Consider the following 21805-nt stretch of genomic DNA (forward strand, 5'->3'; position numbering starts at 1 on the left):
CTCTTTCAAAATTATTTTAGCTATTATAGGTCTTCACATTTTCATATAAATTTTATAATTACCTGTCAATTTCTTTTAAAAGTACTGATTAGAATTTTGATTGAAATTGCATTGAATCTTTAGATCAATTTAGGGATAACTGATATGTTAATAATAGTGAGTTTTCCAATTAAGTAACATAGTTTATCCTTCCATTTGTTTAGCACTTTTCTAATTTCTCTCATTAATTCTTTTTATGGTAGTAGCATACAAATTTGCATTATTTTGTTAGAGTTATCCCTAGGTCTGTCTTTCTTTCTTTCTTTCTTTCTTTCTTTCTTTCTTTCTTTCTTTCTTTCTTTCTTTTTTTTAATGCTGTTGTGGAGGATTAGCGAATAAAAAAAGCAGTAATGGTATTTTATCCATAATTTTCTTTCCAGAATCCAGCCATGCCTGTGGTTAAGGTAGGGGCTTTGCTATTAGACAAAGCTATGTCTAAACCCAGTATCACCATTTTGGAGAAGCATCGCAGTGTAGTGTTAAAGAGGCCACATTCTAGAGTCAGGTTGCCTGGTTTTAAAGCCTCACTCTACCACTCACTAGCTTTATAACCCTGCATTCTCCAGAGTCCAGTTTCTTCACCTGTAAAGTGGGCATAATAATAATATTTACCTCATAGGGCTGTTAATAGATCAACAGTGTCAATCAATGTCAAGCACATAGATAGAACTCAAAACATGCTAGCTTTTATTATTTCTTCCTAGTTATATGACCTTGGGCAAGCTAACTTTGAAAAACCTTCATGTCCATATTTATAAATTAGGGATAATAATAGAATTAATAGGATTGTGCTGAGGATTAAATTAAAATAAAACATTGAGGGCACAGAGCACAGTGCGTGGCATATAGAAAGCCCTTAATACTAGCTACTAGTAGTATCTATGTTAGTACATTGTCTGACATATATTGACATTAAGCAAATGAATATTTTAAAAATTGCTTCTGAACAATGAATACTGGCTTTGGAGAAGAGCTTGTAGGGAGAATTCAAAAGTTGTAGAAATGGCTGCTAGAATATTTAGATGATGCACAGACTGACTTATTGGAAACTGGTCATTTTCAATCATTCATGCTAAATGGTTTTCTTTGGTCATCCAAAGAATTACCCTCCCCCTACGTTGCTTCTAAACTCATTGCAGAGAGTGGTGTTCAAGCTTCAAACTAAAATCAATCTATTTATTGTAATGACTTCTAGTTACATACACCCAATTACCACTGTCATTAAGAAAGCTGTAGCTGCCGATATTGAGTAGCAATGTGACATTAGGCGTTCAACGCTTGTAACTCCAAAGTGTGGCCTCCTTACATAGAAAATTAAAAACCACCCAAGATAATACCTTTTGTCATTAATTCTTCTATTTCCTAAACAAAACAACTTTACCAACTAACTAATGTTGTGCCAGACAGAGAGAGTTGGTTCTAAAAGATGCAAGCACTGATTGATTATTTTGGGTTATAGTATACTACTGGCATAGATGGTAACATAATCTCAGGAGAAATTAGCCAGTTTGATACTATAGGCACGTATTGAGTGTGTTTGCATGGATCTACACCCTAGATAATATGAGAAATCATAAATCAGCTGTATATAACCGGAAAGAGTGGATCAAGATTTAAGCCACCAGTTTGAATGTCTAGCTCTGCTATGAGATTTATAAAGGTGTATGTCTCTGGCCAAGTCATCTGCCCTCTCTTCTCATGTTCTTCATCTGTAAAATATGGGGCCAGTGTAATGAGGTTGATTAGAACTTAATGATTCAGATTTTATTCTCTGGTTTTAAGATGCATTATCTGGGGTGCCTGGGTGGCTCAGTCGTTAAGCATCTGCCTTAGGCTCAGGTCATGATCCCAGGGTCCTGGGATCGAGCCCCGCATTGGGCTCCCTGCTCTGCGGGAAGCCTGCTTCTCCCTCTCCCGCTCCCCCTGCTTGTGTTCCCTCTCTTGCTGTGTCTCTCTCTGTCAAGTAAATAAATAAAAAATCTTAAAAAAAAAAAAAAAGATGCATTATCTGCCTTCAAACTTGTTGCATTCTAGTTGGGAAAAAAAATAAAAAGGAGTTTTCCTGAAAAGGGGAATAATCGTCCTAAATGCTATTTGACTAAGAGTAAAGTTAATAACCTCCAAGGTAGTAAAAGTCAATATTATTGGAGATATGAATTAAATGAACATTGCAGAATGTTTTCTCATCTGTAAAATAGGTTTAATTATAATTGCTTTGCAGTGTGTAGAATTAGTGAGTTAATGTTTTTTGGACTCCTGGAATACTAGAAGTATATTAAAAGTTAGTTGCTTTCTCCACTAAACCCATTATCAGTTTAAACCTCCCAAGATTTTTTTATCTTGATATAATAAGGAAACCTGTGCCCTGAAGACATTTAGATCATAAATCTGCCCTAGATGGTAAAGATCCAAATCAGTTTTACTATCTTCAAGGGACCAAATCATCCAATATTTTTAATATAAACATTTTGTCCAATTTTACCAGCACCGAATCATCTGTGAATTTTCTTTCTCAGTTCTTTTAACCAAAGAGCCAAGGACCTAGCTTGATAATTATTCCATATTGGAATCTGGTTTAAAAAAATAAAAACTTTGGAATCATATTGCCCTGTGTTTATATCTCATCTCTGCTCCTTACACAACTGTATGATTTATTTAAATTGCTAAATTTTCTGGGAGCCTCAGTTTCTCCATCTGTAAAATGGAAATATCCTCACTTTATAGGTTTTTGTTTTTTGTTTTTGAGATTTAAAAAAGATCAAGTAAGTAAAGCCCTTAGCAGAATGGCAGGCATATCACCTGGCATATCACACTCCAGTGAAGTGGCAGTGGAGTTTTCATCATATCTCATTCCATTGGCTATAGTATTGGATTCTTCAAATAGCTTAAATTGAAGTAGCCTAAATTAAGCACCTTGTTTTAACTCCAACCCTATAGAGTGTGATTATTCTATACCTATATGACAGAAAATTATTCAGTAATAACAATAATTCAATAGTATGAGATGTGTTATAAGGGAAATTGAAAACATAATTAGGCTCAAAAATGTATATATATAGTGTGATCCCAAGTATATAATATATGCATAGAACAAAAGGTTGGAAAGAAATGATGCAGAAGCTTGAAAGTGGTGGTCGTGAGAATATGATTTTTTTCCTTTTTCTTCTTTTCAAAATATGGTAAAATTTTTATATATTTCAAAATATGGGTATTTTTTTCTTTTTGTATTTTTCACTTCTCAAAATTTTCTATTTTTTTAAACAATGAATATATGTTGAACGAATTACAAGATAGAAAGCAACGTCTATTTGACTGCATAGTAAAGAAGAAATCTGTGTATATCAATTGTTAAAGAAATTTTGAACATCGTGAAGAATTGCTAAGACAATACCATCCTCTCTGACAGGACTGTGCTACTTAGTAATCGGTTTTAGTCTGATGAATATTTATCAAATTCTCTCATAACCTATTTCAGTTCTTTTTCTTGCTTTTCCACTTTTGCCTTTTCTTTGCTATAACTTTATTTTTATTTTTATTTTTTTATTTTTTATTTTTTTATTTATTTATTTTTTAAGATTTTATTTAGTTATTTGACAGAGAAAGACACAGCGAGAGAGGGAACACAAACGGGGAGTGGGAGAGGGAGAAGCAGACTCCCCGCCGAGCAGGGAGCCCGATGCGGGACTCGATCCCGGGACTCCAGGATCATGACCTGAGCCGAAGGCAGTCGCTTAACCAACTGAGCCACCCACGCGCCCTATAACTTTATTTTTAATTTAAATACCTATGCTATGTGTGCACCAGATCAATGTGTTAAAAATGTATGAGGAATATAACCAGCCTATGATTGACTTAATGTGTATATATTTTTTAATTTGAAAGATGGAAACTCCAGGTGTTCAGAATCCCGACAACTCCAGTTTTGGTTCTTGCAGTAGACACTCAGTTTGAAGCCATGGCCTCCCACCATGAACTCCAGGGGATTATCTAGTGGCGCCCACTTCTCAAGTCCAAAATTGGTTTATTTAGGCATGACTTTTTTCTTACTTAAGCATCAGTCTTCTTAGGATTAGTCATTGGTAAGCAAGGTAGAGAGATCAGAACTGTAAAAAAAAGAGAAAGTGATTTTGATGGTCTCAGACCCCTTTTCTTGATAAAGAATGGCATAGTCTCCCTAGTTAAACTAGAAAGGGAAGGTCTCTGGGTGGAAAATTTTCAGACTTAGCATCCATTTTTAACCCAATGAAGATTTTCCATTTCTCTGCTCAGTAGTGGTAATTTATATATACAGGCGTTTACCTAATTTCTCAATAAGATTTTGACATTCAGACAGGAAAAATCTTATTTATTTCTCTTCCCCAAAGGCATAGCGTATAGTATCTACTTAATAAATACTGGTGATTTTACAACAGGCTTTTAAAATTTTAACACTGTTAAGAATTTTCATAAAAGAGATGGAATGATTTTGAAAAAAAAGAAAGAAATCATATTTTATTATTACTCTTTCGGTAATAAAACAAAACAATAAAGTCCCTATGATGGGCTTCCATGGCACTTAAAATAACCCTTAACTTTGCCCTAAGACTCATGTGAATTGGGACCTCCCTACCTATCTTTCCAAGTTTACCTTATACCACTGCTACCCTCTTTTGTTCTGCTCCCATCACACTGGCCTTTCAGTTTCTGTAATAAATGTGCTCATTCTCACCTCTGAGCTTTTGCAGTTGCTGATCCCTCTGCATGGAATGCTCTTGACAAGTTCTTGTTCCGGTCTTGTTAGCTCCTCAGAGAGGACTTTCCTGATGGTCATATGTAAAGTTATTCTCTTTGGTCACTGTCTGATCTCATCACTGTTTTATTCCTTCATGGAATTTTTCTCTATCTGAAATATTTTTTACATATATTTGTTCCCATATTTATCCTCATCAAAAGATAAACTTAGTGTAAGCAGGGGCTTTCTTGTCTTCTACTACAGATTCTCCACCCCTGGAGAATATTTGTGGAAGGCAGACAAGGAAGGAAAGAAGGAAAGAGGGAAGGAGGGAGGGAGGGAGGGAGATTAGGTCAAGCCATCCTTACAACTATCCTGCGTGGTAGGATCCATAATCTCAATTTTACAGATGAGTAAACTGAGTAAAGAAAAGTTAGGTATCTATATAGTGATCACAGATAGCAAATGGAAAAACTGGAATTCTAAATAGAATCATCCTGAATTCAAGAAAAGCTCTTTATCTTAAAAGACATTCTGGAACTTCTACTCCAACCATGTTAGAGTAATTGTTATGAGACTTACCTTTGCATTATAAACAACTAGAAAACTAGATAAAGTATATGAAACAGCTAATTTTAGATGTGGAATAATAGGAAGCTCAGAAATGTGTTCCCTAAGATGAAGGAAGCAACTGAAGTGCAAACTGCACTTGTTCTTGCTTTCTGCCTTGAGGTGCTTTCTGGATTACAACAGAGGTAAGAGAAATGCATGGCTAAATGAAGTTGAGGAGGTAATGATCAGAATTCAGTAAAACTGAGGCATCTGGAAGTAATAGGACAGAGATCCAGAGAAGAGGTTGGCATACAGAAAAAGAGCTCCAGATATATGCATATGGATCCCCTTAAGACTATTTGCCGAATGCTAACCTGTGAATGCAGGGTAAAACCCTACTCAGCTAGGCAAAGGATAACTAAGGAATTGCAAGCCAAACAATTCCCAGAGCTGACAAGGGAGTTTGAGTTCTGAGCAGCAGGAGTAGAGAGATTTTAACAAACACCCAGGAAATTCCTTAGACACCCAAGAAGGGTCATGCCTTAGTGATTCATGCCTTAGTGGTAGAGTAAAGGCTACTCTAGACCTGCCATGACAAAGCTTAAAAACAAGCCTTGAAATGATCAGGCTGATCCACAAGTAACTGCCAAAATGAACTTCAGCACTCTTTAAAGGAAAACAAAATCAAGAAAGTCAATACCAACACATATAATGGCCAACATCTAAAAAACAAAAACAAACAAAAACTTACAAAACATGTGAAGAAGCAGGAAAATGTGACCTACAATTAGAAAAAGGTTAGTAAATGAGGACATAAGAAATGGCAGACATGATGGAATTAGTTAACAAGGACTTTAAAATAGTTATTATATATTACATAGCTCATGGTTTAAAGAAAACACTGAACATGAAGAGGAGAAAAATGAACTATATATAAAAAAAAACATATCAAATAGAACTTCTAGAGTTGAAAAAAGTATGGCATCTGAAATTTAAAACTCACTGGAAAGGCCTAACAGTAGATTAAACACTGTGGAATAAAAGTAAGAGAATTTCAAGACCTAGCAATAGAAATGATCCAAAATGAAGTACAAGAGGAAAAAAAAGAGCTAAATAAATTTAAGTAACAGTAACAGTGGGGCAATATTCAGTGATTTCCATACAATTAGAATCTCAGAAGGAGAGAGAGCAGAAAAATTATGTGAAGAAATAATGGCTGAATTTTTTTCAGATTTGACTGTAAACTCACAGAGTAAAGAAACTAAATGAAAATCAATCAAAATAAGCAAAAATAAAACTATACCAGGGCACATCACAGTCAGATTTCTGAGAAACGATGATAAAATGAGTATCTTAAAAGAAGCCTGAGGGGACCCTGGGTGGCTCAGTTGGTTAAGATCTGACTCTTGATTTCAGCTCAGGTCATGATCTCATGGATCATGAGATTGAGCCCTGTGTTGGGGTCTGTGTTCAGCAGAGAGTCTGCTTGAGATTCTCTCTCTCCCTCTCTCTCCCTCTTCTACCACCCCTCCCCCTGTTCTCCCTTTCTCTCTCTCTCTAAAATAAATAAATAAATCTTAAAAAAAAAAAAAAAAGCCTGAGCAAAAGTACACATTAAATGTAGAGGAACAAAAATAAGTCCACTGAAGTACATTAAATGTAACTAGTATAAATATGTAAGTAAAAAGGTAGAGATTATCACACTGAATTAAAACTAAGACCTAGTTACACAGTGTCCACAACATACAGACACAGATAAGTTAAAAGAAAAAGATGAGAATATACATATCATAACAAAACTAGAGAAGCTATATTAATATCAGACAAAGTAGGCTTCATGACAAGAAATATTACCAGGGATAAAGATGAACATTTCTTGATGATAAAAGGGTCAAGAATATATAACAAAGAAATATTTAGGCCTGTAATAACAAAGCTACTAAATATACAAAGCAAAGACTGAAATTAACAAAACCACAGTTAAATTTGGAGATAGTACTCCTCTCTCAGTAATTTATAAGATAAATAGCAAAAAAAAAAAAATCAGGATACAAAAGTTTTGATCAACCCTATCAACCAGTTTGAAATAATTGACATTTTATAAAACTCAAATCCAACAGCAGCAGATTACACATTCTTTCCAAGTTCCCATGAATCATTCATCAAAATAGGCAAGAAGTTAGATACATGGATAAATTCCTTGCAATACAAAATTTAGCAACATTTATAGAAGAACTGCAGAGTTAACTAGCCCACTATATATTAAAGGTTTCAGGATACAAATGCAGTATTCAAAAACTAATTGTATTGCTACATAAACAGTGAAGTGAAAAATATTTTTTAATTTAATAGAAATATGTTTAACTATGGAACTGCTAGGCCTACACAATGAAAACTACAAAGAAAAAAAAAAAGAAAAACTACAAAGCATTGTTGAAAGAAATTTTAGAAGACTCAAATGAAGACCTTTACCATGTTGCCAGAAAATTTATTGAGGTATAATTAACATAAAATATCTTACTAGTTTCAGGTGTACATAGTAATTCAGTATTTTTATACATTTTGAAATGAACCCCACCAAGGTCTGGTTACCATCTGTCACCATACAGAGTTACTACAGTATTACTGACTATATTACCTATGCTGTAGGTCCCCATGTCTTATTTATTTTAAAACTATACCTTTTAATCCCCTTTACCTAGTTCACCTGCCCCCCTTCCCCTATCCCTCTGATAGCCACAAATTTGTTTCTTTTATCTATGAATCTGTTTGTTTTGTTTTGCTTTTTAGATTCCACCTATAAGTTAAATCATATGGTATTAGTGGCATTTCTGTGGCATTTCACTTAGCATAATAACCTCTTGGCCCATCCATATGTCACAAATGGCAAGATTTCATTATTTTTATGGATGACTAATATTCCATTGTATATATATGCCACTTCTTCATGTATTGATGAACACTTAGATTCCTTCTGTATCTTAGCTATCATAAATAATGCTGCAGTAACATAGGGATGCATATATCTCTTTGAATTTGTGTTTTCATTTCCTTCAGATAAATACCCAGAAGTGGAATTGCTGGATTGTGTGGTATTTCTATTTTAATTTTTTTGAGGAACCTGAGCTGTTTTCCACAATGGCTGCACCAGTTTGCATTCCCACCAACAGAGTATGAGAATTCCTTTGTCTCACAATCTCTTCAACACTTGTTATTTCTTCTCTTTTTGATACTAACCTTTCTGACTGGTATGAGGTGATAGCTCATTGTGGTTTTGATTTGCAGTTCCCTGATGATTAGTGATGTTGAGCATCTTTTCATGTGCCTATTGACCATGTGTATATCATCTTTGGAAAAATGTCTATTCAGATCCTTTGCCCATTTTTAAATTAGTATAAGTTTTTTTTTTTCATTATGTTCAGTTAGCATAAGTTTTTAAACATATTTTGGGTATTAATCCCTTATCAGTTGTATGATTTGCAAATATCTTCTCTCATTCAGTAGCTTGCTTCCTTCACCGTGTAAAAGCTTTTTAATTTAATGCAATCCTGTTTGTTTATTTTAGTTTTTGTTGTCTTTGCCTGAGGAGACTGGTCCAAAAAAATATTTCTAAGACCTATGTCAAGAACTTACTGCTTATGTTTTCTTCTAGGAGTTTTATGGTTTTGGATCTTACACTCAAGTTTTTAATCCATTTTGAATTTATTTTTGTATATGGTGTAAGACAGTGGTCCAGTTTCATTCTTTTTCACGTAGCTGTTCAGTTTTTCCAACACCATTTATTGAAGAGACTGTCTTTTTCCCCGTTGTATATTCTTGCCTACTTTGTCATAGATTGACAAATCTACACCCATATATGTGTGGGTTTATTTCTGGGCTCTCTATTCTGTTGCATTGTTCTATGTTTTTGTTTTTGTGCCAGTATCATACTGATTTGATTACTGTAGTTTTTGAGTATCGTTTGAAATCCAGAAGCATAATACCGCTAGCTTTGTTCTTCTTTCTCAATATTGCTTTGTCTATTTGAAGTCTATTGTGGTTTAATACAAATTTTATAATTCTTTTTTCTAGTTCTGTGAAAAATGCCATTGGTATTTTGATGCGATTGCATTGAATCTGTAGATTGCCTTGAGTAGTATAGATAGTTTAACAGTATTAATCCTTCTAATCCATAAGCACAGAATATCTTTCCATTTATTTGTGTTGTCTTCAGTTTCTTTCATCAGTGTCTTACAGTTTTCAGAGTATAGGTGTTTCATCTCCTTGGATAAATTTATTCCTTGGTATTTTATTCTTTTTGATGGAACTGTAAATAGAACTGTTTTCTTAATTTCTTTTTACTGATAGCTCATTATTAGTGTATAAAATGCAAGCAATTTCTGTATGTTAATTTTGTATCCTGTGACTTTACTGAATTCATTTATTAGTTCCAATAGTTTTTTGGTGGCGACCTTCGGGATTTCTATATATAGTATCATGTCATCTGCAAATAGGGACAGTTTTACTTCTTCATTTACAATTTGGATGCCTTTCATTTATCATTTTGCCTAATTGCTGTGGCTAAAATATTAATATTTTTAATGTGTCCATTTTCCCCAAATTGACTCACTGATTCAATGCAATCCCGATCAAAATCACATCAGGTTTTTTTTCTTTCATTAAAATTGACAGCCTATTCTAAACTTTATATGAAAATGAAAAAACAAAACAAAACAAACACAAGAATAGCCAAAATAGCATTATAAAAGATGAACAAAATTGGAGGACTCATAATACTTTATTTCAGGGCATTGTAAAACTACAGTAATCAACATAGAATAGAATTGATACAAGCATATAATTCAATGGAACAGAACAGAAATTCCAGAAATAGACCCACTCATATACAGTAGTGCCCCCCTCACCCACAATTTCACTTTCCATGACTTCAGTTACTCACAATCAACTATTATCTGGAAGTAGGTGATCCTCTTCCTGACATATTGTTAGAAGGTCAATAGTAGCCTAATGCTACATCATAGTATCTACATCATTTACTTAACTTTATCTCATCACATAGGCATTTTATTATCCCACATCATCAAAAGAAGACAGGTGAGTATAGTACAGTAAGATATTTTGAGAACGGAGGACCACATTCACATAACTTTTATTACAGTATATTGTTATAATTGTTCTTTTGTATTATTAGTATTGTTGTTCATCTTTTACAGTGCCTAATTTATAAACTCTACCCTAGATATATCTGTATAGGAAAAAACATAGTATATATAGGGTTTAGTACATCTGTGGTTTCACGCATCTGCTAGGGATCTTGGAACATACCCACCATAGATAAAGGGGAACTACTGTATGTTTAATCAATTGTCACCAAAGTTGCTAAAACAATTCAGTGGAGGAAAAGACTGGCTTTTTGCCATACAGTGGCAGAATGATTGAATATTCATATGAAGAGAAAAGTACTTGATCCTTATCTCACACCATAAACCAAAATGACTTGAAATGGATAATAGACCCACACAGAAGGGCTAAAACTATGAACCTTCTAAAAGAAAACATAAAAGCAAATATGATAACCTTGAAGTAGATAGTTTTTCTAGACCCAAAACATGAGTCATAAGGAAAAACATGTAAATTTTACTTCACCAAAGTTACAAATTTTTCCTCTCAAAAGACACTGAAGAAAATGAAAAACCAGAGAATGAGAGAAAATATGCATGAAGTGTGTATCAGATAAGTGACTGGTATCCAGAATGTGTGCGAGTGTGTGTGTTACACACAATAACAAGAAGATAAAAAATCTTACTTTCACGTGGCCAAAGATTTGAACATTTGCTTCACAAAGAAGATATACAATTGGCCAATTAATACATGAAAAGATGCTGTATCAGGTTCCTAGGGCACTTCCAAGTACTGTGAACTGGGTGACTGAATAGAACAGAAATTTATTCTCTCTCAGGTCTACAGACTTGAAGTCTGAAATCAAAGTGTCAGTAAGGCTGCGCTCCTTCTGAAGCTCTAGGGAAGTATCTGTTCCATGCCTCTCTTCCAGTTTTAAGTGGTTGTTGGCAATCCTCGGCATTCCTAGGTTTGTAGATACATACTCCGTTCTCTGCCTCTGTCTTCACATGACATTCTTTTCAATGTGTGTGCCAGTATATATCTACATGATCTTCTTCTAAGGATACCAGCCACTGGATTTAGGGCCCACTAAAATTCATTTTGACTTTTTCTTAACGTGATTGCATCTGCAAAGACCCCACTACCAAATAAGGTCACATTCACGGATACTGGGAGTTAGGTCTTTAACATACCTTTTTTGGAGACACAATCCAACCTACCAGAGATGCTTACCATCATCAGGGAATTAAATATTAAAACCACAATGAGAATGCTTACTGAAATGGTTGATTTTTTTTTTTAAATACTAAGTGTTGACAGCAATGTAGAACAAATAGAATTCCCATGCGTTGCTAGTGGGGAGTAAAATGGTACAGCCATTTTGGAAAACAGCCAATTTCTTAAAAAGTTAAGCATGTTATCACCATAGGTCCAGAAATTCCACTCTTAGATATTTACCTAAAAGAAATGAAAACACACATCCAGACACAAACCTGCATGTGAATATTCATAACAGCCTTATGTGCAATAACCAAACCTGGAAACAACCAAAATATCCATTAACAATTGAATGAATAAATAAATTGTAACAGATCTATGCAAGGGAATAACAGCAATAAAAGGATATAAGGTTTTGGTACATGTAATGATTTGGATGCCCCTCAGAATTAGTACAGTGAGTGTAAGAAGTCAGAGACCAAACATTACATAGAGTATGACTAAATTTATATAAATTTCTAGACTATAATGACAACAATCAGATGATGGTTTTCTTGGGTGGGGCGTGGAGTGGGGAAATTTACTGAAAAACATCATAAAGCAACTTTTGGGAATTGATGAAAATGTTCTGTATCTTGATTGTGGTGGTGGCTACATAAGTGTATACATTTGCTGAAACATAATGAGTATACTTAAAATAGGTTCATTTTATTTCATGTAAATTATGCATCAATAAACTGATTTTTTAAATATAGCCATCTGTTATTGGAATGGCGCTCCTCGGGGATAACTGCTCTTCTCTAAGTCACGTTTAAGCTGGGTACTTATGAGAACTAAATAGAACAACACCCATTAACATCCTGTGCCCCGCCCTATCATAAATAGTCAATCAGAGCACTTTCCTGTTAGGAAATTTTAGGACCTATGACATAGTGTTAATGTTTATATTTATATTTATTCAGTGGTTGCTAGTTATTCTATTTCACAGATGTGGACAATTATACCATTTTCTGAATTTTGCTGGTCTTGTAGCTTTTATAAATTACAAACTCCTAATATAAATTTGATTGTAGTATAGTAGAGCGGGTAGGCTTTAGTGCTAATCAGCTTGTGGTTTAAATTTTGGCCTTGCCATTTTCCAGCTGCACAGCATTCATTCCTTCACTTAAAAATATCTATTAAGCAATTGTGATGTACCAGGTCCCCAGGCATAGGGGACGTACGTGAAGGGGATGTATTCCTAGCCTCATGGAACTTACAGTCCAATCATTCAACTTCTTTTCCTTCTCCAGGTTTCCGTGTTTTGCCGTCTGTAAATTGGGTTGTACTGCCATCCTCCCAGGGTGGTTTAGATGATTGAGATGACCAAGTAATCAGTATGCAGTAGTCAATAACGGTTTCCTCCTGCCCTACCTGTGTGTCTTTCCAACTCCTTACTGTACTCTTGTTCTCTCCTATCTTATCTATCCTATCATGTCCTATCCTCTCCCATAATGAATTTCTTGAATCATTGAAGTATAATTGATATACAAAGTTATATTAGTTTCACATGTACAACATATTCAGCAATTCTATACATTACTCAGTGCTCCCCACGATAAGTGTAGTTGCCATCTGTCATCATACAACATTATTACAATATTATTGATTACATTCCCTATGGTGTACTTTTCATCTCCATAACTTATTTATTTATAACTGGAAATTTGTACCTCTTGATCCCCTTCACCTATTTCACCCATCCGCCCACCCACCTCCCCTCTGGCAACCTCCAATTTGTTCTCCGTGTTTAAGAATCTGTTTGCTTTTGCTTTTTGTTCTTTTGTGTTTTTAGGTGCCACATGTAAGTGACATCATACAGTATTTATCTTTCTCTGTCTGACTTATTTTCCTCAGTGTGGTACCCTCTAGGTCCATTCTTGTTGTCACAAATGGCAAGATTTCACAGCAGTCAGATAGGCTAATACCAATAAGACAAGAAATAACAAGTGTTGGCGAGGATGTGGAGAAAAAAGAACCCTCATGCGTAGGAATGTAAATTGGTGCAACCACTGTGGAAAACAGTATGGAAAAAAATTAAAAATAGAAATGCCATATGATCCAGGAATTCCATCATGAATCTTATTCATGTCTCTTTCTATGCTATATACCATAAATGCCAATACTTAACTTCTTTTCTCAGCTAAAGCCATTTACATTTCTGAATGAATTCTTTCAGCTCTTTTCCTATTTAAACTATTTTATTATTAAATTTATATTGGATAATTTTTTAAGATTTTATTTATTTATTTGACAGAGAGAGACACAGCAAGAGAGGGAACACAAGTAGGGGGAGTGGGAGAGGGAGAAGCAGGCTTCCCGCCAAGCACAGAGCCCGATGTAAGGCTTGATCCCAGGACCCTGGGATCATGACCTGAGCCAAAGGCAGATGCTTAACAACTGAGCCACCCAGGCGCCCCCATGGATAATATTTTTAAAATAACAATTCCCAGACTGATTTTTGGGTTATCCAAAGTTAAGTGGAGTATGATATTCCTTAATAATAACTCTTTATATTTGTATGGTATTTTATCTTTATAAGGCCTTTTTGTATCTATTATTTCATTTAATCATCTCAATACTTCTGTGAGGTCAGTGAAGGGATTATCATGTCTACTGTCTAGATTAGTGTACCAAGGCATATCTATGTTAAAAAGGTATTGAGAAGGTGGCTCAGTCGGTTAAGCATCCAACTCTTGATCTCAGCTCAGGTCATGGTCTCAGAGTTGTGAGTTAAAAAAAAAAAAGGATTTAGATCAGATATTTAATTTGAACTAATGCTTTTCATTTGTTTATGTATTTAACAACATTTATTGGCTACTGATTGTGTGCTGGATACAATGTGATCCCGCCTTTAAGAAGCTCATTGTCTGTGAGGGCATCCAGCCTGCAAGTGGAGAGCAGTGACAGGATATGGACAAGTATACCAGTTGGGGGTTGTCAATGAGGAGCAAAGAATCAGCCTTTCTGGGACATATAGAAAGGGTATTATGATGTGCCACTTACGCAGAGTATCGAGGCTCATCATGATTTCCCCATGTGAAAGAGGAAGGAAAAGTCCTTCCTAAAATACCCCCAAACAAGAAGACTTGGGACTTGATATTTAATCTCTCCTCTCATTTGTGCAAAGTAATTCTTCACATGAACCCCCACTCCCCCACCCCAAAAAAGGAAAGAAAAAAATCACAGAGAAGAGAGTCACAATCATCCAGGCCCTCACCAAGTGGGCCTGGTTTTCTGCATAAAAGGAGGAAACAAGGCCTTGTTTCCTGCAGCCATTTCTTGCGCCGCCTTCCCTGAGACCCTGGCCTTGCTCAGGCTGGGCAGATCCCATCCAGGGAGGCGGGGGAATGGTGTTTGTATTCATCAGTGCGCATTTCTTGAAACTGGCCACCAGGGAACAATCAAATCGCCTTGGAATATTCTTAAGCTTCCTACATGTTTGATTCGTTTTTCCCAGTAGGAATGAAACAAAAGAAGCAGCTATTAAGAGAGCTTGCTCTCGGCGTGACCTAAGACTGGCTCCTGGTGTCACAGTGATCTTCAGAGCAGACAGGAAGGTCAGAATCATTCCAGGTGTAGAATGGAAAGACTGGAACTGGATGTACTTAGTCTTTGTGGTGGATGAGAGCAGAGGAGGGCAGGAAAATCTGAGGTCTCTTTTTGACTATTCCAGAGGCTGTTTGATACTCTAGCTTCAATTTTCCTCTCTATAAAAGAAGACTATTCATACATAAGATTCTTCCATGTTTTCATTCTCTTAGTAGCCCACAGAGCTTGACCCTCTGCTAGATGTCAAGGATATAAGAGTAAGATATAAGTAAGATACAGTTCCCAAAAGAGTTCTTGCAGAAAATGGGGTGAGCAGACATCAAGGCTGTGGGTGGGCGAAGGGCAACATAGGCTCAGATGATGGGGCCACGTCATCCTAGAAGAGGCAGCAGGGAACTGCATGGGGATGTGAAAAGGAGAAGCCTGGTTGATAGTGTGATGAAAGAGCAATTCTGGGGGAGAAGGGAAATATCCAAGGAAGATCTTTTACACTTCGTTATGATAAGTGATATAAGCCCTCTCTTTAAGACCCCTATAAAATATTAAGTAAAATTTATACAGCTCATTAATATTTGGTGAAGTGGATAATCTTTGGGAAGAAAGAAGTGCTGATACCTGCTTCATAGTTTATGTGGGACATAAGAAGCTGGACACATGAAAAAAGTACATAAATATTTAAATATTTAAATACATAAATACATACATGTATTTATATATGTGTATATATATACACACATATCTATGTAATATATAAATCACATATACATGTATATGCACACTGTGTATACACATGTATATATACACACTGTACATGTATATATGAATATATGAATACATGGTATATATGTAACTCCCCCTAAAAAAGCTTCTTGGAGAACAAAAAAGAATGTTTTCTGGATAACATGTTTTCAGTGAACTAGCATGAACTAACACTTACATACTTCCTATGTACCAGGTCCCTTTCTAGGTACCTTAAATGTAATACGTCTTCTTCAGTCCTTACAGTAACTTCACCAGGCAGGTACCACTACTATCACTGTTTTGCAGAGAAGGAATCTGAGAAACAGAGAAGTTTCAGAACCCCCAACTGGTATATTCATCCATATCCTGTCACTGCTCTCCACTTGCCCAAGGACACATAGCAAGTAAGAAATAGAGACTGGTTTTTGGATCCAGGCAGCCTGGACCTAAGACCTCAACTCTTCTCTGCCCTATTACCTAAGATATGATTCACTTTTATATTTTTGTAAGGAATCAAATCCTTTAGGGAGCCTGGAGTATGGCTCAAAGAATCAAGGCAGGTTTGATTCTCAAGCAGTCGAGTGTGAGGGACAGAAGCTTCCTCCCTTCATGGTGGCTTTAAGTGTATTGCTCCCTGAATTCGACCGTAGACCCTTGGACAAGATTTGCTAATTTGGTTCTTTCATTCAATAACTATTTACTGAGTAGGCACTATGTGCCAAAAACCATCTGAGGTGGTAGAAAAAGAACGGTAAACCAAATAAGCAAAATCCCAGTTCATTATGGAGTTTACGTAAGGACAACAGAAGAGCACCTGGATGGTTTGTACAACCGTGATAACTGCTATAGAGACAAGGGGTGTCGTGAGAGTACAGAGGAGGGAGGGGAGCTGCTCTAAAATACAGGTGGTCCAAGGAAGCCTTGTTGACAAGGTGACACTTGAACAGAGACCTGAAGGAAATGCAGGAGCAAGCCTGCAGTATCTAGGAGAAGAGCACTGTGGGCAGAGGGAATGCCAAGTGTAAAAGCCTTAAAGTCCACTTGTACTTGACCTATGTGAGGAAGCGGTGGAGACCCGTGCATCTGGAGTAGGCTGAGCTATAAACAGAATGGTAAAACAGCAGGTGAGAAGTTTAACGGAGACTTTGGTTTTCACTCTGGGACAAGTAAACAGGAGGGCAGAGGCAAGAAGCAATGATTTTTTTTTCTGCCTTATGTCTTAAAAAGTTTACTCTCACTGCTGGGTGAAAAATCAATGATAAGGGGGCAAGGGTGGACACAAATTATTGTTGCAAAAACCCAGGCAAGAGATGATGGTGGTAGTGTTGGAGAGTGATGAAAAGTGGTTAGGCTGTATTTTGAAGGTAGAGTTAACTACATTTGGAAGTTTTCATCCCATAAACGATATGTATAAATGATAAAACGAGCTGAGATCACTTCCAGAGGAAGTCTTGGTAGAGAAGGAAACGTGTTCATGGATGGAAGCCTGGGCAGCTCTGATCTTGAGAGATTGAGGAGACGGGAGGGATCAGCAAACGAGACTAAGAAGGAGTAGCAGGGGAGAAAAGGAACATCAAGAGAGAGGAGCATCCTGGGAATCAGGTAAAGAATGTGCTTCATGGAGGAGGGTGACTACCTGTGCTGCGTGATGCTGACAGTAAGGACTGAAAACTGAGTGTTGGGTTAGCAACATGGAGGTCACTGATGACCTTGACAAAAGCTGCTTTTGGTCTGGTGGAGGGGGCGAAAGCCTGACTAAAGTGGGTTTAGGAGAAACTCGAGTTACACCTGGATATGCTGTCACATGAGGCTTTCATCTGAGTGGAAATGGAATCTGCTTTCACACCCCTCAGAGGCCTGAGTCTTGTCCTTACAAAACCAAGGCTTAAAAGCCCAGGGCTTTAGAAACTGCAAATAAGAAACTGAAACCTTTGAACTTGGGAATAGTATTAAAGTTGTCATCTAGGGCTTGAAATGTTGGGAGTCACAGATCTTGCTCCAGGAAATAAAATGGACCAATTGTTGGGTTTATTCTGGTTCTCTGCCTAAGACTACAGCTAAAGAATCTCTTTTATATATTTACCCCGGGACTTTGTCCCCACCTCCTCCCTTGACAACAAAATGTAGTGTCCTCCAAAGTCTGGACTCCCTGGGAAAAAATGATTATTACCTCTCTTTGTCTGATGAAAATTTCTTCTTCATAGTTCATTTGTCGGTGTAGCATCTCCTAAATGCCTGGTGTTGGGTGGTGTGAGTCTTGAGCCTGGATATGGAGAAGTAAATTCTAATTTCTATTCTGTTACTAATTTGTTGTGCAAAAATAATTATGTCACTGTATCCTCGTGTGTCTCAGCATTTCCGTTTAGTTTGGCAGGTTAACTTTGAATTCTCTCAAATCTTACATTCTCTGATTCATTCTAAAATTCATTCATGTTTTTTTTTTTTTCCAAGCTTCTAATTTATCTCAGCCTTCCCTTCTTCATATCAATCACAGTTCCCCTTTGCAAGAGGAATAGGGATATTTCCCTACCATTCAGTCATCTTTATGAATCTTCTATTCATTTGGATACCTATACGTTGTGGAGAACAACATTCAATCTTGATGTTCCAAAAACTCAGGACTGGGAACAGACAGGCAGCTGAGATCTGGGGTCCTGGCCCCTCTGTTGTTTCCTTGGACTCTTCGTGCTAGTGTCAGTGAAGTCCCAGCTATCTTTGGCTGGCTCTCTGTCCTTGACAAGGTAATTAACCTCTCTGTGCTTTGGCTTTTCAACTGAAAGGGGAATATCACTATCACATGAGTTGAGACATATGTGATAGTCCTTGGGACTTACCTGAGAGTAGCTACTATTACATACCTATCTACGTACCTGATAGATAACTGCCAATTGTAGCTACCGGTCAATATCCACTCAATTTAGTTTGTTATGCAAAAATAGAGAGGCTCTCTTTAACTCAGGACTTCAGGGAAACAACAAAGAAGCTAAATGAAAATCAAACACAGTATCAAGAATGAAAGTGCTCCTTGAACATTAATTCCATATCACTGAAAATAAACCCCTGTACCCAGTTACCTATGATAGCGATGGTGCCATCATTTTATGGCCTCCTATCATCAATGAAAATCATTCCAAATTAACACTGAATACTAGAAATGTATCCGTGAATGCATAAGAACTGACTTTACTAAGGCAAAAATAGCTCTTGATGTCATTGTCACCAGGTTCAGTGAATATTATGAGAATCAATTTACAATTAAAGCAGCTAAGGTGGTTTTTCCTAATGGAAAATAATATACCCTTCCAGAACTGGCTTAACGAAAGGAGATGGTGATATCTGATCTAATTAACTCCAGAAAATCTTGCCAAGCTTCGGACCAAAGTGTGCTTAAAGTCAGAAGTCATAGGTGATGGGAATCAGATTGAGATTGAAATCTCTCTGACCAGAGTTGACATTTTCCATGCGATGTGATATTATACAAGATGTAGCCATTGCTTATGGATATAATAACATTCAGGTGGCTCTCCCAGAAACATACACTGTAGCTAATCAATTTCCTCTTAATAAGCTCACAGGACTTCTAAGACATGACATGGTAGCTACTGGATGCACTGAACCACTTGCCTTTCCTCTGTGCCTCCAAGAAGGTATTGCTGATAAACTTGGTTTGGACATCTCTGCAACAAAGGTAGTTCATATAAGTGATCCTAAGGCCACTGATTTTCAGGTAGTACTCATTACCCTTCTACCTGGCCTCCTAAAGACCACAGCCACAAATAGTAAGATGCCCCTTCCTCTGAAACTGAAATCTCTGACACTATAGTAGAAGATTCTAGCAGAGACCTAGATGAAAGAAACTACAGGCATTTCTGTACTGTTTATTACAGTAAGAATCCTTGGTTGGAGATAATCCGTGGGCTTCTGGACAGAATTATACAGCTGCTTAAGGTGCCTCCTGGTGAAAAGCAGGGGGCATATGTGATCAAAGCATCTGAAGGCCCTTCTCCTGGATGATGCGTCGAGATCTTTGTCAGGGATCAAAGCGTCAGGAAGTCTGGGGTTGGTCCTTCATCCTGATGCCATCACCAAATTTGAACTGACCATGTCCTGCTCTTCCCTGGAAATCAATATCGAGCCTTTTTGGTGAAGATGGGTCTCTGCTCTTGATTCTCTTCGTGAGTGTCCCCTTCTCTTCCCTTGCTGTCCTTTAGTTATCCCACAGGGAACATCCATGTGTGCTTCATTGTTTAATAAAGTAGGAAGCAGTAGGAGAAGCACCTGGGTGGCTCAGTTGGTTGAAAGTCTGACTCCTGGTTTCGGCTCAGGTCCTGACCTCATGTGTCATGAGACTGAGCCCCGAGTGGGGCTCTGCACTGAGTGGGGAGTCTGCTTGAAGATTCTCTCCCTCTTTCCCTCCCCCCATTCATGCTCATGTGCTCTCTCTCTCTCTCAAATAAACAACTACTTTTAAAAATAAGTAAAAAAGAAGTAGAAAGCAGTGGGGGGAAAAAGAAAGAGTGAAAGCCCGCCTAAAATTATCTACAAGTGTGCATATTGTACAGTGGATCTTGAAATGAGCTGCCATGGCCCCTCACTTTGGCCTTATGATCAGGAGAACCATTTCTGTTTGGGGGGATCTATGTCTCTCCTCCAGATTCTGCTAGCTGCCTCCCGCTGTCTCATACCATTCCTTGTCACTGTGTGCTCTGACACCAGTTGCTTCCTTTGGGCTCTTAGTGCAAGAGTCAGTGGAGCCCAGCCTTTGCAGAGGCAAACATACATTATATGTTTTAAAAAAAATAGTAGGAAGGGGGAAATGAAGGGGGGGAATCGGAGTGGGAGACGAACCGTGAGAGACTATGGACTCTGAGAAACAGACTGAGGGTCCTAGAGTGGAGGGGGGTGGGGGATGGATTAGCCCGGTGATGGGTATTGAGGAGGGCACGTTCTGCATGGAGCACTGGCTGTTATGCACAAACAAGGAATCATGGAACACTACATCAGAAACTGGTGATGTAATGTATGGTGATTAACATAACATAGTAAAATAAAATTAAAAAAACAATAAAACCTACTTGAAGAACTGGAATTGCCATTACATGGCTAAAGAGGCTTGACTCCCTACACTGAGGCGTCTGCCAACTTCCTGGCTTCATTCAGAGTGCTTTTTCTGACACCCTTCATTCTGTATTCTCTGTCACACACTTCTAAAGGGAAGAGGCATTTTAAATTCCTTTGGGGAAAAGAATTCAATCATTCAGCCCTATTTAGGGTTCTCCTCATTGAATCAAAACATGGATTATGTGATACAGCCTGGAGAGCATCAGACACTGTTTCCTTTTGCTCCTTTGACAACGGGGGAGAGAGTAGTGGAGTGGGGCATGGTCCCCACTTACACCCTTCCTATCGTCCCCTCCACCACAGGGTGAGCCCTTTGAGGAAGGGATAATGCCTGGCACTGCTGTGTATCAGACGCCTAGCTCACGGCTGGTCCACACGTGGGGCATAGTCAAGAGCTGTTGGGATGAGTTGCTGCATTGAACCCACCCCCCTTGCCTTGGGGTATAGTAGCAGATGTCACAGCATAGTGGAGTCAAAGATAAGGGACTTCTCTTCGGGTGGCCCAGGAACAGAGATGGGATGGGGTGGGGGAGTGGTGCCATGAACTCAGCTGTGGGAAATCCCAAAGAAGTCCATAGTTTTCCAAAGATTTGCATGCTGAGTAGGAATTTCCCACTCTGAAATCAGGGCTTCCCAAATCCTGGTCCCCAGATGGGTGCTGGCCACCAGTGAAATGAAAATGGACAATGTAGTCATTTTTTTTAAACAAAG

General features: G+C 37.5%; 1 pseudogene; it reads left to right on the forward strand.

Annotated features, from left to right (window-relative positions):
* Nucleotides 1-18985: 18985 nt before the first annotated feature.
* LOC123860357 (phenylalanine--tRNA ligase beta subunit-like) lies at nucleotides 18986-20120 on the forward strand (annotated as a pseudogene).
* Nucleotides 20121-21805: the final 1685 nt, after the last annotated feature.

This window comes from Mirounga angustirostris, unplaced genomic scaffold, assembly GCF_029215605.1.
Source record: "Mirounga angustirostris isolate CCGP_5_RB_7025 unplaced genomic scaffold, mMirAng1.0.hap1 SCAF_4, whole genome shotgun sequence".
In the NCBI taxonomy this organism is placed as follows: Eukaryota; Metazoa; Chordata; class Mammalia; order Carnivora; family Phocidae; genus Mirounga; species Mirounga angustirostris.